Here is a 26,199-nt window from a genome sequence, read left to right as displayed (position 1 = left end):
CCCCTCTTAGCCCCTCATCCTTAAACCACTGCTCCTCCCTAAACCGCCTATTAAACCTCTTCTATAGCCAAGTTACCTACAATTTTTGGCTTCAGGGGCGCTGCCCCCGAACCCCCGCCAAGGGCCCCCCCGACGACAGTAGTAGGGGGGGCTGATGCCCCCCCTACACCCCCCTCCATATAGAGTGGGTGTAAACCGCGCGAGTCCAAGGTATGAAAAATTAAACCATTTTTAAATCGTACGCAAATCATCCTAAAGAAATAAGTGTGACATGATTTGATTTTTTTGGCTTGGGAATTTTCAAACACTCAGCATTGTCTGCGTTAACGCAGACAGGAACAAGGGGTTGGGAGTATCCCCCCTTTGGGGGTGCGGGGGTGAAAATGTGGTCAGGAGGTTCAAATGATTAAGAAAATTTAATACATTTATTAAAACCAAATAACAAATGATATTAAAGTGTGTTGTCTGCGTCAAATGGTCATATTTTGGTGGAGATTAATTAATAGAACATGTGATTTAGTTGAGTTGTCTTCATTTTTAAAATGATTTGTGGTTTGTTTTAGTGCTTCTAAGCATGGCTAGAGGTCGGCGTGGTGGTGGTAGGAGAGGTCAAAGCAAAAGGAGCCGTCCAAGTAAGTCATTCAATCACTCTTTTAAATTTACATATTCTATTCTTAATGGTTAAGCAACTCTTTTAAAGTTCCATATAAATGTTATATTCTATTTTTAAATTATTTTTGTAGATACTCCAATTACAAGGTTAAGATCCGGTCTATGCAATAGACTGGTAAGTATCGATCAAGAAGCATCCACCCGTGCATTCTCTGAATCTCCAAATAACAAGGGTGAAAAACCAAGGAAAAAATGTCCTTTTATTGATGATGAAGCGCTTGAGGATAGCATGGATGAAGCAAGCAATGACATTCATGCTGATCCTATGAGCACCCACACTACCACCATGGAGTGTGGTGAAACAACATAGGGGAGGTCTTTAGATTTGCAAACTGTACATGAGGAAAATGAAGAGGTGAATGAGGATGTTGCTAATGAAGAAAAGAAAGAGGTCAGTGAGCATGATAGACATATTGGAGAGAATGTCAAGTTTGGGCTTATGTCAGATGTGTTGGCCTCATTTTTTGTAACGAGGTCTACTTCTCCTCCTCCTATCCCTTTGTGTAGACTTGTACCCTATGAGGCTATAAGGCTTGCATGTAGTTCTGCTACATGGTTGATTTCATCTTTCGATAATGCTTCGTATATGGAAACAATGGGAAAATTTTTGGTTTCTTTGAGAAGGACACTCTTCCAACGAGGGCCAATAGGTTTCATTTATTAGTTATGTGAATGTGAATAGGTTTTATTTATGTGTGAATCTTAAAATTTAAAGAAAATTTTCAATGTTGTAGTGTAACAAGAGCACATGTCAAACCCAACCTAGGCCATGAAATTTTCATGTTCCAAAAGTTTGGCATTGCTGATAAACAAAGCATTTTGGAAAGGATGAGCCCTTCTGAAAGACGGTGGGCTGAAATAGAGTATGAAATTGAGGGAAAAAGTAACCATGGCAATGATCCATGGTACAAGAACCCATGTTTGCTAATATCGCTTTTGGTGTGAAAGGTAAAAATTTTGGTATAGTATTTTAGTTTTCATCATAACAAATTGTGGTATCTTGAATTTAACCATAGCTAAGAATAGTGTATTGGTTTTTCTATTTAGGATGACTATAACTCTGCCATACTCAAAGAGGAGGCCCACCTCAAGGAGCTTGCATTGCCAGAGGCAAATTATGAGGCAAAAAGAAAACAATTCATAAACAAAGAGCAAGATAAATTGAGGGACAAAGGATACAAGTACCTTGGAATAGCTAATCCTGCGCATGGAGAGGATTTCTTTTCTATTTTGTTTGCATTGAATTGGGATGAAAAGAACATGATGGCTATTACCAAGGACAAATTGTATGCCATTTGTAGTGCTAATATTGCTGCGGAGAGGTATGTTTTCCTCATGGACTAATGTTCTCTTATTTTTTGGAATTGAACATAATTTGGTTCAACAATATTGAAGTTATGTTTTGTTCAATAACCAATATATTAGAAAAATGGAGATTTTGCTTCTCATGACTGTCACAAAGGCAAAGGACTCCACTATGTCACACTTTGCGGATGTAAGGAGATTTCGTAGCTACATGAAGCAAGAGGTGTATTGGTTTCATATGATTGGAGAATGCTCCTTATTGATCAGGAGCTTACAAGTTGATGGCACTTAGATTCCAGGAGGCTTTGATGTTTTTTTTAAAGGCCAAAGACGTTTACATATTTTAAAGGAATTTGCAAATATTTTTGGTGAAATGAAGAATGTTGGAGACTCTGAGAAGGTTCCAGATCTCACACAATTAAGCAAGAGGGTGGTATACAGGTATTTCTAGTATAAAGAAACCATATTTTCTAAATACCATATGTACAAATGTATTCTAACTTAAGAGTGCTTTTGTTGTTTGTTCTTATGTTTTTGGAAAAGATGGTTGCGTAGTCTACAGGAAAATGGAGTGCTAGAAAGCCTCCCTCCTCTAGTGGAGGAGTGGATGGACTTGGGATGTGAAAATTGTATGTTCTCAAAAGCAATGCTTGAGAGGGGTCTGTCGGAATGGGAAATGTGTATTTGTCCATGGTGGATAGACTATCCATTGGATGACATTCCACGGCAAGAGATTGAATTAAGAGAGAGTAAGTACTTTGAGAGCCAAACATAGTAAATATGTGGTAACTCTTGCTCTTAGCTATTTGTTTTAGTAATACTTGCCTTATATGCAAGATTTCTGGAATAAAATAGAGTAATTTCTATGCACAAAGAAGAGGATGAAGGAAATGGTACTTTCTAAAAATGTATTTGTTTAACATGAAACTTATCATAACTTTTTAGACTTTTGTGTTTTCTTAACTTTGTTGTTTTTGCAAATTAGAAATGTCCAATACAATAGACATGGTGTCGTACTATTGCGCATCCGAGGTGTGAAATCCACCAAAAAGTTGTGTATGTGACATTTGTTACTTTGTACATACTTAGTCGTTGTGTTTACATTTTTTTTCTGCGTGCGAGTATAGTGGAGAAAAGTTTGGAAGCATAGTGATGGATATGTTTGGGAAGTTTGGATCAGTTTCAGAAGCACTAGAAGATCGATTACCATCTACCTTGGATCTTGCAATGGAGGTTTCTGCAGTTGAAAAGTTAAGGGCTGCAATAGAGGTCATTAACGAAGAGCAAACAATCCTCTTCATAGAAGCTCCACTGAATCCCAATTCCCTCTTTTAGGATGTGTTTTCACAAAGGCAGCTGCATATAAGATTCTTATCTAATGCAAATGCTTGGTGGACTAAAGGTATATATTCAATCAGATAGCTACAGTTAGCCAGAGGAAGTGGCATTAGCCACACATAGCACTTGCTTTGTAGAGTCAATGAAGATGGATGTGGTACTTTACAGTTTTTTTTTTAGAAGTCCAAGCCAGTCATTATAATGTGTCCTTCTCAAGGCTCATATGCAGTCCAATCATTCTATACCCAACAAAGTTATTGTTGACTGTACAGCAAGTGTTGATGTAGCCAAGCATTATTACTCATGGATCCGGCAAGGGATTTTTGTTATTACTCCAAGTAAGAAAGCTAAATCAGGGCCCCCTGCTCAGTACCTGTGCTTAAAAGCTCTACAACAGCAGTCTTACATACGTTACTTCTATGAAGCGACAGTTGGTGTAGGGCTTCCCATCATCAGCATGTTAAGAGACTTTCTGGAAATTGGTGATAAAATTCATTGAATAGAAGGAATACTTAGCGGCATTGATCTTAAAAAGTGGAAGGAGCTACTTAAGGAGCCTGGGGAAGGAAAAGCGACAAATGGCTATTTCCAGACAAAGCTTTTTGGGGGAACCTGCTTTTATCCGGTGGAAGGAGGATCGAATGTGGGGGGGAGAAGGGAATAGAGACAGTGAGTCACATTTGATACCGAGGAGCTAGACTTCATGGATCCTAGTTCCTATTCAGAGGCACCTCGAGGAGGCTGGGGTGTTGGTTTGAAAGGTGTGCAGCCTAGAGCGACACATACCGCAGCAACAGGACCTTTGTGTCAACAACGACCATATCCATCACCCGATGCCGTAAAATCTTTCTCACACTGTTGCTGATAATTTAGAGATGGATACAACTGTAGGAGTCGATCCATGGTGCATATCTATCGAAACTGAACAACAACTGATGCACAAAGAGGAGAGCTAGTCGGCTGAATCATTGTGCTGTTTATGAAGATGGAGAAAATAGAGGGGAAGAAGAAGGGATGATGGATGGAAGGACGACATAGAGAAGGGGGTGACGGCGTTGTAGAGAAGTCGAAGGAAAGCTTTCTGGGAAGACGAAGACGCAGAGGGAGGACGTGGTTTCTGCAACTCTGACTTCATTCCCTGAGTCATCATCAACTAGCAATGTTGCAGGTGTAGCCACTGCTCTTGATATCGGTTATTGGTTGCTCCACCTGAAAGCAAAGGTTTCGTTCATCTTCCATCTCATCTTCTTTCTTTCCATCAAAAAAATCTAACAAGTCTTCAATGATGATGATGCGATCAGCCTGTGTGAGGCTTCGATGCAAGTGTCTTCCCTTCTTTCGCGCATGCGGCATCCAGACCCGAAGCTTCACCAGAAAAGGGTGTGTGCTTAGTAAAGAGAAGCGTGCTTAGGAGAACTTGTATATCAAGAAAATGGAATGTGAGAGGCTGCAATGCTAGGACGAGAGCGTAAGAACCTGAACACGTCGAAGGGTGATAATCAATGCAGCCTCCAGGCTCAAAGTGGTAGCACCAGAGAAGACGAAGCGCTGAAAGACAATAAGTCTGTAATAGTTATCTAGATGATTCAATGAATCCCTCTGTGTGTGTCAGTGTGTATCAGAGAGAGAAGTTGATGACGGTGGTGCCCTATTTTGATACCAATTTTTATAGAGAAGGAAGCCTTGGTGGTTGAAAAATAAGTATTACAGAAGATTGAGGATGTACTTATGAAGTCTGAATCAAACCTGAAAGATGTCAAGGACAAGTTGAATCAAGAATACTATCATCATACTTCCACTTCAAAAATTCGAAGGAGCACAAAACGAGACTGTTATCTTAATCTATATGACATATTTTTAGGTGTTACATGGTGAGCCTTATCTTGAAGGTATTCAAATGAAACTCCTCCTTTGGACCTTATTTGGAAGTTCCATCACTTCAATTGCCCCACTTTCATGTTTAACCATGACAAACTATCCTCTCTTGTAAGCAAGAATCTTTGAATATCTTTTGTGAAAGATAAATGCAAAAGAAACTTGTAAGAAGAGATGGTGATCTCTTTGCCTTCACTTTGCTCCCAATCAGATGTAGCTGACTGTATGTCTCATATTATCTGAAATTGAGCTTTCAAATTGAATCTGACCTCGATAGATTGATTTGAAATTTTTCAAGGTCTTCTGTAGATGCGACTTTGCTTTCGAAAACCCTTCGACAATGGTCCCTCATGTTGTGGGGATAAAGGCGACTTGTGGTGGTAGCATGGCAAAGGATATATTGGATGGAATGCAAATTTTTAGTTTGATCCAAGTAGCCTTGTTTCTAATTTGCATGAATATGATATTATATTGTGTTGACTTCACACTACTTAGGTGCCATTAGTGATGCAACTGTTGATACTACAATGAAGAAAAAGTCCATGGGAAAACGAAAGAATATCCCCACGATAGATGATGCGTTGAAGCATAGCAAGGGTAAGCCAATTTGCATGAATGATAGAGTTTAGGATTTTCATTTGACGAGTCAATTTATTAAAGTATTATTTTGTTATCTTTATATTGTGTAGGTAATATAAGTGAATCAAATGAGGTTGGTACAACAAAGCGAAGGTCTAAACACAAAGAGAAAGTTGTTTCATTGGATGAAGAATTAGAAGGTGAATCAAGTATCATTTTTTGGATTATTGGAGTCATGTTAAAAGTATATTTTTATATTTTTTTAAAGATAATATAAAATCTAAACATTAAACACTAAATAATTTGATTTGCTTCCTATTTTTCTTTACAACTTTAGGCAAAAAAGATGGTTTTGACATGCATAGCATTTGGAAAGAAAAGGAAAAAAGTAAGGATCACTTTGAGGGATCTTTGCAACATACTACACATTCTCGGGCTATGTCGTTCATGACTCAGTCATCAGAGCCTATACAAGAGTCTTGTAGACGTCCCGCTATACGCAAGACAAGTATGTAGATTTCTAGCTTTACATTCTGAGTCTTAACATTTAGCCAACATCAACATTTATAAGTAGACTTTATTTTGATGATAGGACTTCAATACCAAACTATCGTAGATGCTCTGTTGGTAGACGTGACATCGATCGACGATTTTGCATTGGATGTGTATATTTTATCACCATTCTCTATATACACATCTATTGTAATGATTACTTATGCTTTGTTATTGTGTTTTCAATTTTAGCATTAAGCGCTTCATGGAGGGAAATACCATCAACTCTTACTAGTGTAATGGTGTCCCATCATATGAGGTTGCTAAGTTGTTGTTTGCAGATTTTCCTACATCTTTGCTAGTTGTTGGCCTTGAGGTAGAAGGTATATGTGCTTGCATTAGTTTAGTTTATAAACTCATGTGATATTGCATGGTCTTATACATCTTTACATTTGAAAGGGATTCCCGAATGGAATACATTTTCTAGTGCACTTGTCAAAGGTGTCATGGACCTAGCCCATAGATTCTTGGTAGATGAGGGGTTCTTGGTGACTTTGGGACTTGCACAACACTTTGGAAAAGTTCTTAGAGGATCTCATGCCATTGGATTGAAGCTCCATCGCACATGGACTCTCGTGTGTGAGGGTGGATATAGACACCCTGATACTCGAGAGGAGGTAAGTGTATTGAAGACAAACTTGTAACTTTTTAAAATAAAAGTTTAAGTAGCTAACAAGATGATTCTGCATTGCTAATCATGGGCCTTACTATTGGTTTGTTTTATTGAGGGATGCATGTCCCTTCATATGATAGAGAGGCTGGTGAGAGGGTTAGCTCATACAGGTTTCCTACCTCTCATAGCTTCCTCTTCGAGATAGACCTCCAGGGCATATCATTTGAGCACACTTATGTGGATGGTGTAGAGGTTTGAGGGGGTGCAGAAAGATCACTAGTTTTTTATAGGTGCATTATACACTCTTAGACTGGTTTATACTTTGCATTGAGATATGTCATGCTTTTGTTATGGATGTTACTAAATGGTTTCTTTTGTAGGTGGTTCCTTGCTATGTTCACAGAGGATCTCGACTATGTGCTGGATATTTTTTCAGGTTTTGGCAGTCTTGGTAGAGCATGCACAGAGATGCATCGTTTTTGCATGTGCCTTGAGGGTGATTTTAGCCTCTACAACCAATGCTTGGTTGATGTGGCATGCGGACCGCCATCTGTTCATCCTAGTGACGATGATGATTTCACATGATTTGTAGTTGCATTATTTTTAATATGATGCCTTGTATTGGTAGTGCATGCCATGGGGCTTGATGATGCTCGGGAATTATGTATGACTCTATGGATTTTGGATCTCACTTAAATTGGGATTACTTCATAAACTTATAAAATTATGCTAAAACTTCATGCTTTAGAAGTAGTTGCATACCTATTTTTTGTTAGAGATCACAACATTCAATAGTTTGCGATTAGTTTGCAATTCAACATCCTAATATAATTTATCTAATTAGTTTGCAATTGCAAAATAATCAAATTCAAAGCGATAACATAATCAAACAAAAAGCTCCATAAAATAACCAAAAAAATCCAAGTGATGGCCAAAAAGCTTCAAGAAGCACTTAAAAAGCTCCAAATGAAGAGCTTGCTAAATAATATCACTCCTCTTTGGCTAGCTGTTGGCTTAACGACATTTGGAGGAGCTAGCAACAAAGGTACATTTTCTACCATGCTTCTTCTACCATTCGAGTTGGTCATAGGGGTACTAATCATATCTTGATCTCCACTAACCAATCCCAAATTATTTCTAGGACTGAGGCTTGAATATAAAATTTTCATCAATGTGTAGGCCAGATGTAAGCATGACTCTACTTCCTCTGCTCAAGTTATAGCAGTATCTATATTTGCTAGTGGGACACTACTCAACTGCACTTAGATATTGAAATCCAATCTGCATGCAAGAAATGTTGCAGCTAGGCAGACAGGTGGGATAGGGATAGAGGCTTGCAATTTGTGAAAGACCTCTTTCATCTTCTTGGCATATTCTCTGGAATTTTCATAGAAGTCTTGACGTGTCACATTTAGCACACATAGTTAATATTGTCCACCTATCTCAAGGGAAATTTTTCTTCAAAAGGTTGCAAAGAATAAATCGATAGTGGCTATGGTACTAGCTTTTAAGTCATGATACCACATTGCAGACCTCACTTTTAGAGTCATATTAAAGAACATCATTAGATGTCCCTCATCTTGAATTTGACAATGAAACATGAGTTTTTGGAACTCATTAATGTGAAGATCTACATCCTCCTTCTCTAACCCATTAAATATGGGTAAAGGGACACCTAAAGCTAGCAATTTTGGCATTCTTGCGAGAATTGCAATAGGTGACACCATAACCACAACTAGATTTGCTATAGGAATTTGTAGCTATGCGACTGTAACTCCACTTGAAGTGGGTTGACCTACTAAGAGAAGGGGAGCACTAGAGCTTCCTCATCCTCCTAATGAACTCTTTGTAGCACTAGGGTTACTGAGACCTCTCTCTCATAGGGGTATTGAGCTACTATATTGAGGGAAATACCTCTTAAGAATTTGAGCCCATCGAGTCTAGGCCTTTCAAATCTTTCTTGTTTTTGAATGTGGGCTTGATAGTGTTTATCGGAAAATAACAGCTCTATCTTTATGCTCTTTGGCATGAACTAACAAACTAGTCCTTATTAACCAAGATTCAAAAACAACCACTTATTAGTGCCTCCCAGTAAATGCATCATCTGTTGGGACCAAAATGGCCCCACCAACACTAGCTCTAGAGCTCTAGCCCCGCCCCCTAAACTCACTAAACAAACCCACAACCAAGAGTGTATAGACACTATGAAGTGATTTATTGAAAGAATGTGTTTGTATATATCATCTCTAGATTGTAGTCCAACATGATACCCTTCCCAACTCCAAGCAAAAAGAGTACCTGAACATATTGGTAACAAGACCTTGTAACACAAACAAAGGAAGCATCCCCCCAACTTATCATTGTTGCCCCACTAAGGCTCTCCAACACCCTAGGGATTAGCCCTAGGATGTGTCATCCCAGCATATAACACATATGCACAAAGTCCACTCGTCATATTATTTGTTCCAGGAGATTGTATAATCCTCACCAAATCAATACCCAAAAAAACAATTATCCTAAACCTACAGTATCACGAACCTCACACTCAATGTGGATCAATACTTTGAAATCAAATACTATGCATCCAAGAGATAGTTCTCTTTATACCATGTCGATGCAATGCAATGCAAAGTGGATGAATTTGAGTGCACAAACAAGTAAACTTATAAATCAATCAGTGTGGATGTGCACAAACAACCATTTCATGATTTCACTCTAGCCTATTGCTTCGTTGCTAAGGGCAACACGAGAGTAACCCATATTAATATCCTTTTTAAGACTTAAACCAAATGCATCCTATATGCTAGAATATGCATATAATCAGAGTTCAAATAATCCTTACCTCTCACAATCCCCTTCCCCCTACTGTTTAAGATTTTGCATTCGATGGGTAGGTTAAATGGATATTTCATGTATGTTTATTGATATAGAAAGCAATAAATATGTAAAAAAGAATATGAAATTCTATTAAAAAGAGGCTTACCACCACTTTTTGGGTTTTGGGTCTCAATAATTGATTTTATTAAGTGCGAGTAGACGGAATTGGTCTATTGATCATCACTTCTTAGTATTGACATCATCCCACATCAATCTGGTTCAAGCCAAACAACCACTCTTCATCCCAATCTTCTCTAGATAATTCCCATATGGATAGCCCTTTGGAGGAGAGAGAGGGAGGAGAGAAAGAGACTCAAATTGTATCTCTCTGATCAAGCCACCATTTTGAGAGCTAAGACTGATGATATGAAGCACAAAAATCAAGCATCAAACTAGAGAGCTCAGTTAGCATGCTTGTTTATTGGCTCATAGGCCCCTCTCACCCTCTATTGTTGATCATGTTGACTGCTAAGGTGCCATTTTTTTGTCTTTCTTTTCATAAAAAATGCCCTCTCCCTTCATGTGATTTTATTTTTTTGGGGCTCAAGGCCCCAAAAAATGCCACAACTCTTCTCCTTCAAGTCACTTTACACTTCCACTTGACTATCTGCACTACATGGCCTTTGGCAAATCCACCTTTCGACATCCAATTTTAAGTTCACAAATTTATGCCTCAATGTTTGGGAGTCCCATGCTTACCTCAAACTTGTTTCACTTCATTTCAACACCTGAAAAAATTATGAAAAATATGAGACCAATATGAGATCTGTCTTCTAATGATTTTAAAATCCGCCTTCCACGATCACTTAAAATTTTCAAATCTACACCCCCTCTTTTAGTGAGCGTCAATTTTCACTTCCAATTAGCAGAATTTGGTACATTTTTGGCTTTCTTTGGGTCATAAAATCTTGCTTTAGGCTGTAAAATCCCGCTTTGGATTGTGAAATCACACTTTCAATTCTTGTGGCTCTGACAGCTATGGCAACTTCCAAGAGAACATAGAGAAGGGGGCTAAGACAAAAAGTAATTGAGATTTTTTCCCTCTTCTAACTTTTGAGTCTCCAAATTTGGTTCTAGAACCCTTAGAAATTGCATGAAAAGGAGTGATGGCCTAGTAAGTTAGTCATTTTACCTCTAGATATACCTAAGTCTCCAACCATAGCTCTTGCTTTCTCCAAAAATCTTAAACCAATTACGGTCCTTCCTATTGTATCTGTACTTGTGACATGATTAATTAGGGTTTTAGATTTGAACAAACCTAAATCTAAAGGAAGGAGAGAGAGAAAAAGAATAAAAAACTGATTCTCTAATACCAATTGTAATGAAAGGAGCCTAACAAGACCAAAGAGAGAGAAGAAAGAGTGCAAAAGAGAGAAAGAGAGTGACAAGGAGAGAGAAAGACTAAAAGAAGAGAGAGAAAGATAGAGAGTGGAAAAGATAGAAAGAAGAGCACGGAAGCCATGGAAGCTTTAAAGGTGAAGAGAGAGTTTCTTGATTAATGCATAATAACTAATCTAACTATCTTAAACACCATATTAGAGAATTTGGAAATTTCCCAAGTCCTACTTTTAATGAATGTCTTACTTTTTTAAATGAAAGAGAGCACTATGTTTATGTTTATCTTTAAAGTCACTTTGTATGTTACAAATATGAGATCACACATCTTGAGAGCTTAAATAATGAATGTAAGTTATGTGGCTATTAGGAGCTTTGGATTTCACCTCTATCTTTTCTAGCATACTAAGAAAATATGATGTTGTATGGTGGTGAAAACATCAAGGAGGCTTAGCTAGTATATACTTAGGAAATTTCCAAGTTTAATGTAAGAATACAAAGGTTTGAAGGAGTGTCACTACAAGATATAGACCTTATAGCGACATTTAAAGCGACGAAAATACAAACAACAAAATTTGCCCCCGTCGTCGCAAAAAGCGTCGTTATTGACGACGCCATAGAATCGTCGCTATTTGCGTCGCTATATACGTCGCTATTGGCGTCGCTATATGCGTCGCAAATGCGACGCATATAGCGACGCCAATAGCGACATATATAGCGACGGTTGCTTTGCGACGCTGATAGCGATGACAATAGCGACGTCTGTAGTAAATTTGCGACGCAAATAGCGACGGTAACAGAGGAAAAAAAAAAATTTGTGGCAGGGCAGCAAGCTGCCCTGCCACATATAGCACTGTGTGCTGTATGAGAGCCATACAAAATAGTTTCTGCACTGCTGCATACAAAGCGTTGGCAAACAAAAAGAATGTATATTGAAATCATAAAACTGATAGATGAAATAAATACATGATATCGCATAAAATGCGATTGGTACAATCATAAAACAATATCACTAATACATAGAAAATGTCTACATAGATCGGGCGACTAAAAACTAAAGGTATGTGAGCGCTAAGGATCCAAGGGCGAGCTACAAATCGTCGTCCCTCGAAAGCTCTTCCCGCTGTAAAGGAGCATCAAACGGATTCTGTAGAAAAAGAAACAACATATCAATCCACCATACAATAATGCATTCAAATATCTCATGGTAACTACGGACATGAAAGATGAGAGACTTACTGGGCCGCCGCGTCTGTACAATCGGTGGATCAATGATCTGAGACCGTGCCTCTCTGCATATCGAGTCTCAAGGCCTTGCGGATCGCGATTTGTAATGGAGTGCTGCAAAGAAAACAAAATCTAACTATTAGAAACATGATTGTCTGTACAAATAATATCTCAAAAAAACAAATAAGCAAAACAAAAGAGAAACTTACAAAGTCCTCCAAATATGTCCTGTGGCCGCCACTCCCAAGATGATGTACCGATCCGGCCTCGATTCGTGCCCTCGCCGCCTCCCGCTGCTGACTCCAACGTCCTGGCGAATTTGTAGCCTCCTCCCTCAGTCGGCGCCAGTCATCTGCATCTAACCACTCGGGCTTTGGAGCCCCACTCTTGATTGCCTTGCGTGCATCGGATCGTCTATGTGACATGTATGCACGCATGCAATCCATCATCCAGCCCGTAGAGAATCTATCCACTGCGGCTGGCACCGGGAACTCCTCGTGCAAGGATGCTACTATGTACTCCTTGCTCCCCTCCGGTATGTTCCTCCAATGATCCAGGACATTGTGCCGAAAAACTTGTTGGCACAACTCCCTCATACGAGCCATCACCCTCCTCCCCTCATCATTCATGATGATAGCTCCTGACCTGCCATCCACTAGGTATCCATAATCCCTAGGAGTGTGCCTCGTATGGGCCCTCTCCCATCTCCGTCCACGCTCCTGGGCATATCCAGGAGACCCCTGAACATTCGGTGTACCGACGGGGGTACCCTCTCCCGGAGTGCCACTGAAAGGGGTGCCACCAGAGGGGGTGCCACCAAAAGGAGTGCCACCAAAAGGCGTGACATCTGCCGACGGCTGCGCAAAAGCCGGAGTAACTGGAGTGGACGTCCCCACAGGTGTGACAAATCCTGGAGGTGACCGAGCTCTAGCTGAACGACGAGACGGAGACACCGCGTCCGTGTCTCCACAGCAGCACCCCCCTGATGCTCCTGCAGTCGCAGTCCCTCCCTCTGGCCCAAGTCGCGAGCGTCGAGATCGTCTGCTCGAAGCTGAAGCATCTGATCGCACTGAAGCTGATCTAGCAGAGCGCCCTGACGAAGAACGAGACAGCTCCTGATCTGCTATCTCTCTGAATCTCGCGAGCTGATCTGGAGACATACGTGCCATCATCTCCTGAAACTCCTCATCGCTCATCCCTCGACTCATCCTAAAAATATCGATACCTGCACAGATAAAAAATAATGTTAGAATAATCAATTTATACTATACAAAGCACATTAATATAAATCATTTTTGAAAAATCCCTCTTAAAATGCATATCTTATCTACCTTTATGGAAGATCTAAACAATGAATTGAGTAATACAATTCTCCAAGAATGAAGTATTCTATGGTCCCATGTTAATCTCCTGACGCAACTCTCCATACACTGGAAGGTCGATAGACATGTCACCACAAAAGAACGAGTCTGCCTCGTTCTCAAAAAATTCTACGACTTCTGTATTTCCATCATTGTTAGCCGATGCGGGCTCCAAGCTTGCGGTGGCCTCCACCCCTTGTAATTTCGATCCCTCTATTTGCATATATTCTTCATCTATGCCTGGAACATCGCTTTGATCGTATACTCTCGCACCTCGAGGAGTTGAAGGTATAACATACCACCATCGAGGTTGTCGGGGATTTGGATAGAAGATTACATGTTCACAAACACTTACAAACTGTCTTCAAACCATTGTGACATAAACCATGTCGTATTACAATTAGCAAGCAAATGACTAGTTGTACCTGTTCACAATGTGCCGGCAACACAAAGGTGTCGCGCAAATCCATCCATTTTTTTTCGGAATCTATTTCGAGAAATCCAAATATACCTCGTCGAACCGTTGCGCCAGCTCCTCCAAGTACCACTTTGAACCACTGCACATCGAATATTATCATGGAGAAGCTACGGTAATCCACCGTAATAATACTTTGCAAATTCCCAAAATACTCCATCTCATCCACAACCGTGTTCGGATCCGTTGCTCGTCACCGGCTCTCTTGCTCAAACCTTGCCATGACACCACAGTCCATTGTGGAGCGCATTTTGTCAATATGCTCCACCCGAAAATGCCGTCCGCGCGACCACGCTGCACTATATATTTTGTACTGCACATTGAAACACTCAAATTAGATGTAGCAAACAAATTCAGATACGACACATTCTAAACCCCTCATTACCTTTGGACTACATCCCCTCGAGAACTCCCACTCCTCCATTGAGACCTCTACCCCTTCGCTGGATGCTGCGATCAAGGCTCCATGCAACCATCGTGTTGACATAAACCGCGGCATCTCCTCCATGCCTTCGGGATATCGAATCGGTCGGTGACGCGTACTGCGTCGGAATTCAGCTCGCGCTTCCTCTCGATCTTGCCTTGCAATCTGGTACTTGGCGAGCCACGTCTCCATGGAGGCATGGTGCAACATACAAAAGCGATTCACCTTCTCTTCCATTGAGGCATCCATTCTTTTTTCTACCCCATTTCCAACCACCACATCTCCAGTCAGCCTGTCATCGTCCTTGAGCGTCCATAGCATTTCATTGTCTGGTTCCACCGTTGGTAGCCATTGTGAGATATGCACTAACGCCTCTGACACCAACCAACCCTCCGCCATGCTACCTTCCGGACGAGTTCGTTGTCGCACAAAGCCTTTCAGGGTTTTCATGAAGCGCTCCAGGAAGAACATCCATCGCGTATGGACAGGTCTGGCAATCTCCACTTCGTCCACAAGATGCACAAGAAGGTGAACTTGTATCGTGAGCATGCTAATGGGCAGGTATTTCTCAAAGAGACAGACCGTCTCAACTGCTCCCCGCCTTGCGGATTCAATAGAGGACGTCTTAATCTCTTTCTGTGAGATCCATTGCACCAAAGTCGACAGCTTGTAAATGGCCCCGCGAATTTCTGGAGTTAGGCATCCCGCGATCGCGATCGGTAGGACAAACTGCCACAAATGAGAAAGCATTAAGAATAATGGTCACTTTTCAAATTTCAAAATGTCCACGCTAATTAAAATCCATTCTGTTCACAAACCTGACATATCTTATGCCAATCATGGGATTTTAGCCCAGACATTTGGTCATCTTTAGAAAATGCGGACCTGAGAGAACGCATCATACCCGTCGGAGTGCGGATAGACTTGATTACTTGCTTCACAATGCGCTCTTCTTTGGTAGACAAAACCCAGGGAGCGCGAGGAAGCTGCACTCCCCCTTCAGCACTCGACTGCGGCCAAAGCGCCTCCATCTTACCTACCTCCTTTAAATCCATTCGTGACCCTATAGTGTCTCTCTTTCCTGTGATGTGGTCCCATAGCAAGCTGCCCACATTTTTGAAAATATGCATGGGATCCAACAAGTGGTTGACCTGTAAGTGGGTCCAATATGGCAACTCGTAGAAAACTGAGAACCGTCGCATTCCATTTGGATGTGATTCCGGGTTTACCATTTTTAGCTCGTACCAGCTTGCAGCGTTCATACGTGCTGGAGGTCGTCCAAGAAAACCTTCCCTGAGTTCATGATCCTCCAGCAAGAAAGCGGCGTATCCTTGATATACCATCTTCTTCATGGTTCGTGACCTTCGGGAGTCTAACTGTGGCCCACACAATGGATATGCATGATAACCTGAGGTAACGAGACCTGCAAGGCGATCCACGACCTCCATCTCCTGTGTTGTCAGTCCTGCTTGTGCCAGATATTTCCTTTGTTTCTCTAGGCTCTGCGGAGGGCCTCCTAGCTGCAGTGGTATGTGCAGGCCTGCCGTGAGGGCCCTGCGCGCAATGGTTAGCTTTCTATGCAACTGATCATTGGCCTAATCTATTTCTGAGTGGGTGGTGTGGAGCAGCGTGTTGATAAAGGTGTGCTGCTGCGCTATCATAGCAAGCTGGGCTGCCTCTGCCTGGTTTTCAGCCATCACTTTGTCTCCCTCAGCCTTGGCCAGCCGGCGTGCTAAGTCCCGCACTCTCTGCTCGTTATGATTTGACCATTCCTTTGCCTGCCTCTCCATGTCTTCCAGGCTTTCCCCCTGTCGGAGGGTCATCGCCATAAATTGTTGTTGCTAGGCTTCGAGCTCATGGCACAAGCGGGACTGCTCTCGGTGCTCCTCTGCGATCTGCTCATTGAGTTGGTCCCGCGTTGCTTGCAACCTGCGCACTTGTTCTGCCCTTAATTGATCCAGCTCTACAACGTCTTGTCTAATTTTCTCAAGCTGACTCTGCGCCTCCAAGTTGGTTGCAGATAGTTGGTCATTCCTGCGCTGAAGGTGGGCATTTGTCTCCCTCTCCCTGGTGAGACGCTCCATTAGGATTTTCCTTCGTCCCTCCCAGGTAGGGCGCTCCTTCAGGGTTTTCAGCTCCTCCTCCTCCTTGCTGCTGGTCTCCTCCCAAAGCACAGCGATTTCCTTTTGATATTCTGTTATTTGCCTTACTCTGTCCAGTTGGAGGGCAACTTGTGATTCGCGCTCCGCTGCCAGCTCTTCCACCGCCACCCTCCTTTCTTACCTGGCTGTTTGCAACTGCGCGAGCAGCTCCTTTACATAGTCATCATAGTGGCCTGTTGGAGGTGGGGAGTGGGGCATGATCGTAGTGGTGGCAATCTCCTCCACTTTTTGTCTTTTCTCTTCTGGCCCTGGCTCCAGCTCGGCTGTCGCTGCCCTTTTGGCCCCTGGGACTGGGGTGGCCCCGGCTGCTTCCCTTGCCAACTCCCTTTCCACCAAGAATTGTAGCTAGGTGACTACATTGCTTTCATCGATCTTTGGGGTGTGCATCAGGGCGGCCGTGGCAGGGGGCGTCACCTTGAGGGGAGTGGCTTGCATGGTTGGTGCGAGGAGAGGGGAGACAGGTCTGACTGGGTCTTTTCCTTTCCCTTTTGTAGGAGGCGGCGGCACAGGTTCCGGCATACCAGTGCTGGGGCCGGGTGCTTTAGATTGGTATGTTCTGCCCGCTCCTTCCATGTCTTTCCTCCGTTGTTCCTTGATGGAGCGACGCATCGCCAACTCCAATTCTTCTTCTTCTCTCCTCCTCAACTCTTCCTCAGCCCTCTTTCTTCTTTCCTCCTCTTCTCTTACCGACTCTCTTCGGGCCCATTCGAGCTCCTCCTTCTCTTTTCTCCTTCGCTCCTCCTCTCTCTTTCCGTGTAGGGCTTTGGTCCATTGCTCCGCTTTCCTTTTTGGTGCAGCCTGGTGTTCTCCCTCCTCATCGGTGTCCGTCTCTGGTTCATCTGACTGTTCCTCCGCCTGGGGCTGAGACTGCGACGGCGATTCGCCACCTTTTCCGCCATCTCCCTGTTTGTCCTCTCCCGCATGTCCCTGCCCTATTGCCTCGTGGAGGATCGCAGTGAGGGCACCTCCAAAACCTACGATGGAGGCCTTGGAGGATGAGGCCTTGCGGGTTGATCGAGGTGAGGGGGATTCTCCTGCTACGGCCCTTCCTCCTATTGCCAGCGCCTTTGCTGAGGCCTCAATCGTCCTTCTCACGAACCCATTGAGGTTCACTTTATCCAGTGCCTGAGCCGCAATGCTTTTGAGTAAAGGCACATTTATCCTGGACATGATGCTATTGTACCGTTGACTCGAAAATAGGGTATGCATCATTTTTGCCTACAGCTGAATCTCTGGATCAGGGATGTCTGCCAAGTTGACTCCGTCGTTGGTGTGGACTTTCACTTTGTCCATTTCCAACATGGCGTAGACGTCCCTTTTCGGCTTCTTCTCCACCTTGTTCGGAAGCCCCAGTGCTCTTTGTATCAGTTCAGGGTCAGTTCAACCTGCACTTGTTTGGTGGCTTCCGCGTCCTGCACTGTGATGGTGCCCCTGTTTTTGTTGAAGGTGCGTAGGAACTCAGCGCACAGGGTATAGTCTATCCTCTGGCCCACTGCTTCCAGATACCGTTGTAAGTGGCATTGCTCCATGATCCGTCGTACCACTGGTTCCTCAATAACCACATCTTCCAAGTTGAATATGTGGCGGAACTTTAGCTGATTGAATGCTCTGGTTTCCACCGTGAGGCCGTACTGCACATGTTCCTCCTCCGAGAAAGGGAGTTTGCCAGCTTTGTCTTGACCTGCCATAGTCGCCACCTGTAAATTCAGTCAATTCACTTCTTAGTATTTTTGGCAACCAATTCGTAGGACGACCATAGCAGATTTTATCATTTATAACCATGATTTTTTCCTTTCAAACTTCTATCACCTATTTCTGCATGGCATTTTAATTTGGAGCCTTTTCATGCTTGGTTCACTTTTTAGTTTTAACTTTCATACTTGGTTTGCTTTTTAGATTTACTGCCCCATCCCCCTTGTGGAAAAGAAAACTCCGTCCTAGGATTGGGGGGTGTGGGTCCAAGGCGTTCAGGTTGTTTTGTGGAGGAGCCAATCGTAGAAGTTGGGGTTATATTCGAGGTGTGCAGAGTAGTCCAGGTCAGAGGGTCGTATGCCTACATGGGTGATGTATGTGAGGACATCGGTGAGGAAATCTCCAGAGTTGACCCGACTTGCGATGTGGAGCTCTTCTTCTGTTAGGATGCGATCGAGATAGGGGTGTCCTAAGTGGTTAACACTCGATACGAGGTGGGCACGACGTATGTGGGATCATACTCGGCTGTCTTGATGGCTCGGCATTGTTCAGCGTTGGTCATTATGCGGCATCCTTCCACTGTCCATTTTAATCGAAGAGTGTACCACTGCTTCAAGAAGGGAGATTCGGTGTCCGCCAGGTGGGACAACCTTGTTGTTTCTTGTTTAGTGAGGCCGGACGTCGTGCGCGGGTCAAACGATGGGATGAGGCGTTGCTTAATGGCTTGCTCTTTGGAGACCTCGCGAGCGAGTAGCTCAGCGCGGCAGAGCATGAAGCTTGTGCGAAGGCAAATTCAAAAGTCTCCCAAGAGCAAGGCATGGTGCGCACGTCCGTTGCAAGGGGTTCCGCTAACAGTCCCAAGTCTAGGCGGTCATAGCTGAGGGCCAGTGCCACAAAGGTGGCGTCGAGCTGTTTGATGCAGTCCACAACGTCATCCCCCGTGTCCTCGGCGAGGTCAGCGGAGCCTGCGTTAGGAATGACTTCCGTTCATAGGAAGGCTTAAGGTCGGCGGGTGGTTGAGGTTTGCTGGGGCTAGAGGTTCTGTCGGTACACAGCTGCAAGCTGGGGGCCTGTTTGAGTCAGCAACTCGGGCGTTGGTCAGATGGATGGGACGGGTTTGATCTTAGGGGCCATGCTAGTGCGGTCGGCAGGGTTGCTGGGTTGCGGGCCGGGTTGGTTGGGTGATACCTCCGGTGGTGGTGGCCGGTGCTTGGGCCGTTGGGCGTGTGTGACGCCGGTGGGGTGACTCGCAAAAGAGTCAGATGACTGGGGTGGACTCTGCGATTCGTGGTCTTGAAGTATCAGAGGACAAGGCCTTGCGATTGACGTAGGAGCAAGGCCCGTGTCAGTTGGGACTTTGGGGATCCACAGCAAGGCATTCCCCTCATAGTAGCCTTGTGCACGCAGCAGGATTTTAGGGACCCATATTTGTTTAATCACGCGGCGCTTGTGATGATGGCGTTTTGGTCTTCTAGGTTTAGGTTTGTAGGTGTTCCGCGGACCCGCGCGTCTAGTTCTAGGCTGATCTCGAGACTTCTTCGGCACCCATTGCAAGTGAGTCTGTTGGGGCTTTGCCTTAGGTTTCGCGGGTCGCGGTGCATGGGGATCTGGGTGTAGTAAATATGCACGGCCCTCCTCCTTAGTCCTAGGTGCGGCTATTTCTATCGGTGGCCCGCTAAGCGATGCTGGGGTTACGAGGTGCTGGCTGAAAGTCGTGACAATAGCCACATTCCCGATTGTTAGGTGGATGCGTTGTGACTCATAATCAACATTGCAACGGGTCTGCTTTTTAAAAGTTCGCCCGAGCAATGACTCTGTGCCTGCCTCCCTGGCATCGGGTAGGACATAGAACAGCATCGGAATAGTTTCAGTCTCGATAGAAACGGCAACCTTGCATGTGCCGAGGATCGAGTAGGATTGGGCCTCATATGGGTTCAGTCTGGCTGTTGTGGGATGAAGCATTGGTGCGCCAAGTTGGGTCCAATGCTCATGCGTCAAAATGTTAAAATCCGCCCCCTCGTCAATCAGGACGTTGAAGGAGCACGTTTGCTTGGCCGTGACCGTGATGCAGAGGTAGGCCGGTTCTATAGGCTCCTCCTCATTCTCGCCGATTTCCGTAAGTGTGGCTACTCGTATTTTAACATGCGTTTCCACCATTGGTTGTTCATGCAGTGGGTGAGTGGGCGGATAGTACTTTTTGATTCGACTGCCATTAAAGAAGCCCATTCCCTCACAATCCAGTGTTTCCAGCTCGACATTACCAGTTCGGCTGATTGTGCGGACCTTAAAGGGCCCGAGACCTCTGAATTTCATCTTCTGTTTGTGTCCTTTAACTGAGTAGAGGAGCACTAGGTCTCCCGGCTCAAACTCTCGTTGCTTGACGTGTTTGTCAAACCAGCTTTTGCGTCTAGCTTTCTCACAGATAAGCGCATGGGTGGCTAGGAGACGCACCTCTGATAGGCGTTCTAGCTTGACTAAGCGTTGCGTCCATGCCTCCCTCCCCTCCCATCGTTCTTGGAGTGCTATCCGCAGGCTAGGGACGAAGAATTCTAATGGAAGAATAGCTTCGGTCCCATAGGTTAGCCTAAAAGGCGTTTGTCACAGAGCCGTCTTATAAGCTGTTCGGTAGGCCCACAGGGCTGCCATCAACTTGTTATCCCAGTCACTTCGTGAGGCTGAGACTACTTTGGTCAGGACAGTGATGAGAATTTTGTTGGTTGACTCAGCCTGGCCATTAGCCTGAGGGTAGTATGGTGAGGATTTGCGATGGATGATGAGGAAGGTGGATAGGAGATGGGCTATCACTTTGTTGATGAAGTGCGTTCCCTGGTCGCTAACCAATTCGACGCATCGTTTTTCCGTGTGGCCCTCGCCTCCGCCCATTTGGTGAGGTAGTCCGTGGCCACCACGATGTATCTAGCCTGTGAATATTGTGCCGCGGGGCTGATGGGTCCTATGAAGTCAATTCCCCACTTTTCGAAAGGTTGGCGAGCGATGACCGGCGTTAACTCCATCTGATCTTTACGGGCCAGGACCCTTGTCCGTTGGCACTCGTCGCAATGTTTGACAAATTGTGAGGCATCACAGAAGAGCGTGGGCCACCATAGCTGGGACTACAACACCTTTCGTGCTATAGTATCCCCGCTAAAGTGTCCTCCTACAATACCGTTGTGCGCCTCTGAGAGCACATCGTGCATCTCATGCTCACATACGCATCTTCGTAGCAGACCATCTTGCCCCAGCCTATAGAGCTGGCCTGCAATCAACTGATAGGGCTGGATCTTTAGGATTAATCGCCTTAGCCGTGCCCATTCTATTGGTCGTTCGGGCAGCCCATGCTCGAGTACTTGGACTATGTCGTCTGCCCAGTATGGTGTCAGGTCGGCCCTGAATAGGTCTTCTTCGTCGGATATGCGGAACAAGTGGCTGTCTGGTAATTCGTCCACTATGCCTTGTCCAGCAGCTTCTCCTGTGGGTACTCGGGACAGATGGTCAGCCATGTAGTGTTGTTTTCCCTTCCGTACTACCACTGAGAAGTCAAATTTCAGGAGCAGGAGAAGCCATCGGGCTATACGTCCTGTAGCACAAGGTTTGTTGACTAGATAGAGCAGGGCTTGATGGTCTACAAAGAAGGTGAAGGGGGTGGCTAGCAGGTAATGCCGGAACTTTTTCACGACGAATACCATGGCTAATCCCTCCCTTTCCGTTGTCGAATAATTTATCTCTGTTTCAGTGAGCTGCTTGCTCGCAAAACTCACTGGGTAATCTAAGTTATGCTCACCAGGTTGGCACAGCACTGCCCCTACGGCGAACTTAGAGGCGTCGATATGTACGTGAAATGACATAGTCCAATCTAGGGGTCGTAGGATAGGTGCCATTGTTAGGGATTTTTTCAGTTCCTCGTAGGCTCGTTGGCAGGCTTCGGTCCACTCGAAGGCAATTAGCAACTTGTACAATGGCCTAGCGATCAGCGCGTAGTTCAGTACAAACCGCCGGTAGTATCCTGTGTGACCTAAGAAGCATTGAACTCCCCTATAATTACTTGGGGGTGGGAGGCCCACGATAACCTTGACCTTTGAGAAGTCCATAGCAATGCCGTTCTTGGATACCACGTGTCCCAAGATGCAGCGGTGCTTTATCCAAAACTGACATTTCAGGGGGTTGAGAGAAAGACGGTGTAAACGACACCGTTCAAAGACCACGTGGAGTTTTTCGAGATGTTGGTTCCAGGCCGAATGGACACACAGGTCATCGACGAAGACCTCTAACTCCTTGCAAAGCATGTCCTTGAATATGGTGCACATGAGGCATTGAAAGGTGGCGGGGGCATTGGTTAGCCCGAATGGCATGACCACATAGGCAAAGATGCCCCACTCAGTGGCGAAGGCGGTCTTGTGCCTATCCGCAGGGTGCACTTGCACCTGATTGTACCCCGAGAAGCCATCCAGGAAACTGTAGGCTTCCTTACCTGCCACCCTCTCAAGCATGTGATCGGTGTACGGTAAGGGGTAGTTGTCTCTCTTTGTTGCTGCGTTTACTTTCTTGTAATTGACGCACACTCGAATCTTGCTGTTTTTCTTCATCACAATGACTATGGGTGATAGCCAGTCCGTGTGCTCAATTTCGTAAATGAATCCGGCTTGCATCAACTTGTCAATTTCCTCCTTGACAGCATGGGCGTGCTTTGGATTCATGGGGTATGGTCGCTGCTTGACCGGCGTTGCATCCGTTGTCATGGGTATGTTGTGAGTCACAACACTCGGATCTACCCCTCGTAGCTCATCTAAAGACCAAGCAAATACATCCCGGTACTCCCGCAAAAGAGTGATGAGGCTGGATTCTTCCTCCGTGGTCAGGTCCTCGGCAATGAACACTGGTCGGGGTGTTTCTCGTTCCGGGGCTAGGTTTATCTCCTTGACCTTGGCTGGCCCTTCGATGGGTTCGCGGGTTTGCCCTTAGCGCTTGGCACTTAGCAGAACCACCACCCTGTCCCCTCTTTTAAATTTCGAAAAGCGCTTAGGGAGGTCTTGTGGCTTCCTTTGCTCCTCCGATCGCACATCGTTGGGACGCTCTGCTTCATTCTGCCGTAACCGTCGGTGCCTCAGGTGGATGGGTAAGTCTCCCTTGGTGCATCTGGTCATGGGTGGCCTAGGGATTTCGGGGTCATCCTTTGAAGTAACTTCAGATTCAGAGTCGAATTTCCCATTTTCACTAAGGGAGGTGGTCTCCCCTGGCGGCCACAGTTCGGATGGCGACTCGGTTCTAAGCATGGCTGCCGTTTTTGGTTGGGTCAGGCCGGCCTGCTTAAAATCCACAGCTCCCATCTGTTCCAACCAAGCACTATCGCATTCCGCACACATGACTCCTTGGTCCATTCTAAGGGCCGGCCTCGGCTACGGTTTTGCATCTGCTCGGATTTTCTCAATCTCTCGCCCTTCGATGTCATATTCTACGGTGTCCATCTCACCCTCACTTCCTTCATCAAAGGGTTGGCAATCTTCATATTCGTCGCCGAAATCCGCCTCGCTGGACTGCTCATCATCCCCCAAGGCCTGCTCTGCCTCATTTTGTTGGTCGAGGACCAATGCCCAGTTGTATCTGAGATTTAGTTCGTGCACTCTCGTCCACTTCCATTCGGGTTCTTCCAAGAGGTCTTGGAGCAGCTTGAGATTGGCGGCTGCGTTGCGTGCCAGTCGGTCCGTTAGGTGCCCCAGTATTCCCTGGAGTTCTCTTCTGTTGGTTGGCACTTGGGAGGTGACAGGCTTAGGCCCATCATGGAGGCTTGCTGCCATCATGTAGATAGGTGCAGGCTGTGTTTCTCTTGGCTTGCCAACTGTTTTGACAGCCTGCTCGTACGCTTCATGATCTGAGAATGGCAGATCAAGTGTAGTGAGAACGTGCATCCAATCCCGCTCGTCCTTTGGGCAAGGGATATACTTCGTCAAGGATCCATAGGGTTCCTTGTTCTGGGTGGTTCCCTTGAGTAGAGTAGAGATGGCATCCAGGTCGACTGGTGAGGTCTTCCAAGTGTCCATCTCTATTCTCACAGCGTTAGTTCGGTTGCCCAAGAAGATCAGGCTGTTACCCTAGTCTTCGACAACTCAGGCATTGCGCATCCAGGGTCGACCCAATAAGATATCATAGTCCACTCCCTTCATGATGATGAAGTCGACAGAGAACTGGACTCCTGCAATCTTCACTGGCCAATTCTTCAAGACCCCGAATGGTCTCACTCGCATGCCATTTGCTAGCGTGACATTAAACGGAGCAGCTTCGACAGGTGGGTTTCCCCACTTCTGTAGCACTGCATGGTTAAGCACACTGACCCCAGCTCCTGTGTCTACGATCCCCTTTCTCGTTGCGTCCCCCAGGGCTAGGACTGGCAGGACTACGTGCATTTTCGAGCCCTCCCAAAAGGCGTTGACGTGCAAGGATTTAGGGTCGGAGTGTAGCGTCAAACTTGGTAAGTGCATTTCCATATCCTAGTCTTGAGCATTTGCCGGAGCTTGCTCGTGTGGTCTTTCGACCCACTGTTTGAGGTCTTGCCATAGGGTAGAGTGCTGCCGAAGAAGCTCTCCCAGTCCAACCGTTACAGGGGTGGTCACTAGTGTGGTTAGGAGATTGCTAAACACTCGTCCTTCCCTTTGTTCAGACTATCCGGGCCAATGGCCACGGCTGTCCTGTGGTTCTGTTACATCTAGGCTTGGCCTTGTCGGCACTGCTTGTGGCGTAGCAGCCTCGGCAGACTTAGGTTGGGGTAGCGATAACGATGCACTCATGCTGGAGAGGTCCTCAATCTCATCCTTCGTGATGGGCTCGACATCCTTGAGTGTGTTGTTGAGCCTCCCTCACCCATTCCTTCACCTTTTCTATGGCTTCCAATTGCCACCTAGGGTGTGGGTATTCCCCTACCTTAGCGCTTTCCTGTTGGGCAGTTCTAGGGGTTGAAGTCTCTGCCTCTGCGTCTGAGACTTTCTTTCCGTGGGGTAAGGCCATAATGCTGCGGTCTGTAGTGCGACCTTAGCCTCTAACCTCTTCTTTTTCCGCCTACGGCTTTTCTTTCCTACTGAGGTAGCGTCGAGATTGCTAGGTCCTGGCAGAGAGACGTCAGCCTGCTTCGTTTGTGCTCGGGTCATCACTCGTAGGGGGATAGGTGTGGCCTCCCCATCGGGGTTTTCAACACCAAACAGTCCCAGCGGGACAGACGGCAAATTAGCTGTACCAGAAGGCGGCTTCCATTTTGGGCAATCTATGAAAAGATGAGTGATTCCGCACTCTGCACACCTTTGGTCAGCTTTGTCCCTACTTTGCTGCTCTATTTCTGGGTAGCGTGATGAGACGTGACCGGGATGTCCACATGTCCAACAAGTGACTGGATCCTGTGGCTGCCCTCCCAGGCCTCTACCCCGTCCTCGTCCTAGTGCCATCACCAGTACTGGTCGATAATCCATGAAGATTGCATTGCCCTCGTCGTCATGCGAGACGTAAGGGTATATGTAGGTTTCTTTGTCACTGGGCTCCTCTACGTAGTGCATAGGAGCATCGCTCGGTGGGTGGGTCACATAGGGACCAGGCAGTCTAGGAATACCGGTAGGATTTATGTCCAGCCTAGGGACCGTTGGCTTCGTGTCGTTAGGTGCTGGTAGGGCAAGAGGAGCTCCCCTTCCGTAGAATGGCTGTGGCCTGTTAGCCGGGTAGAGCTGGCCATAGGG

The 26,199-nt window shown here is 45.3% G+C and overlaps 1 pseudogene; it reads right to left on the bottom strand.

Annotated features, from left to right (window-relative positions):
• Positions 1-4,464: 4,464 nt before the first annotated feature.
• LOC148017947 (autophagy-related protein 8a-like) overlaps positions 4,465-26,199 on the bottom strand; it is a 36,223-nt pseudogene continuing 14,488 nt past the window's right edge.

The sequence above is a fragment of the Lygodium microphyllum genome, chromosome 21 (genome assembly GCF_053477565.2).
Source record: "Lygodium microphyllum isolate KBCC chromosome 21, Lygodium_microphyllum_v1.1.10, whole genome shotgun sequence".
NCBI classification, from domain to species: domain Eukaryota; kingdom Viridiplantae; phylum Streptophyta; class Polypodiopsida; order Schizaeales; family Lygodiaceae; genus Lygodium; species Lygodium microphyllum.
The sequence above is the reverse complement of the archived record's forward strand: the minus strand, read 5'-3'. Positions and strand labels throughout refer to the sequence as shown.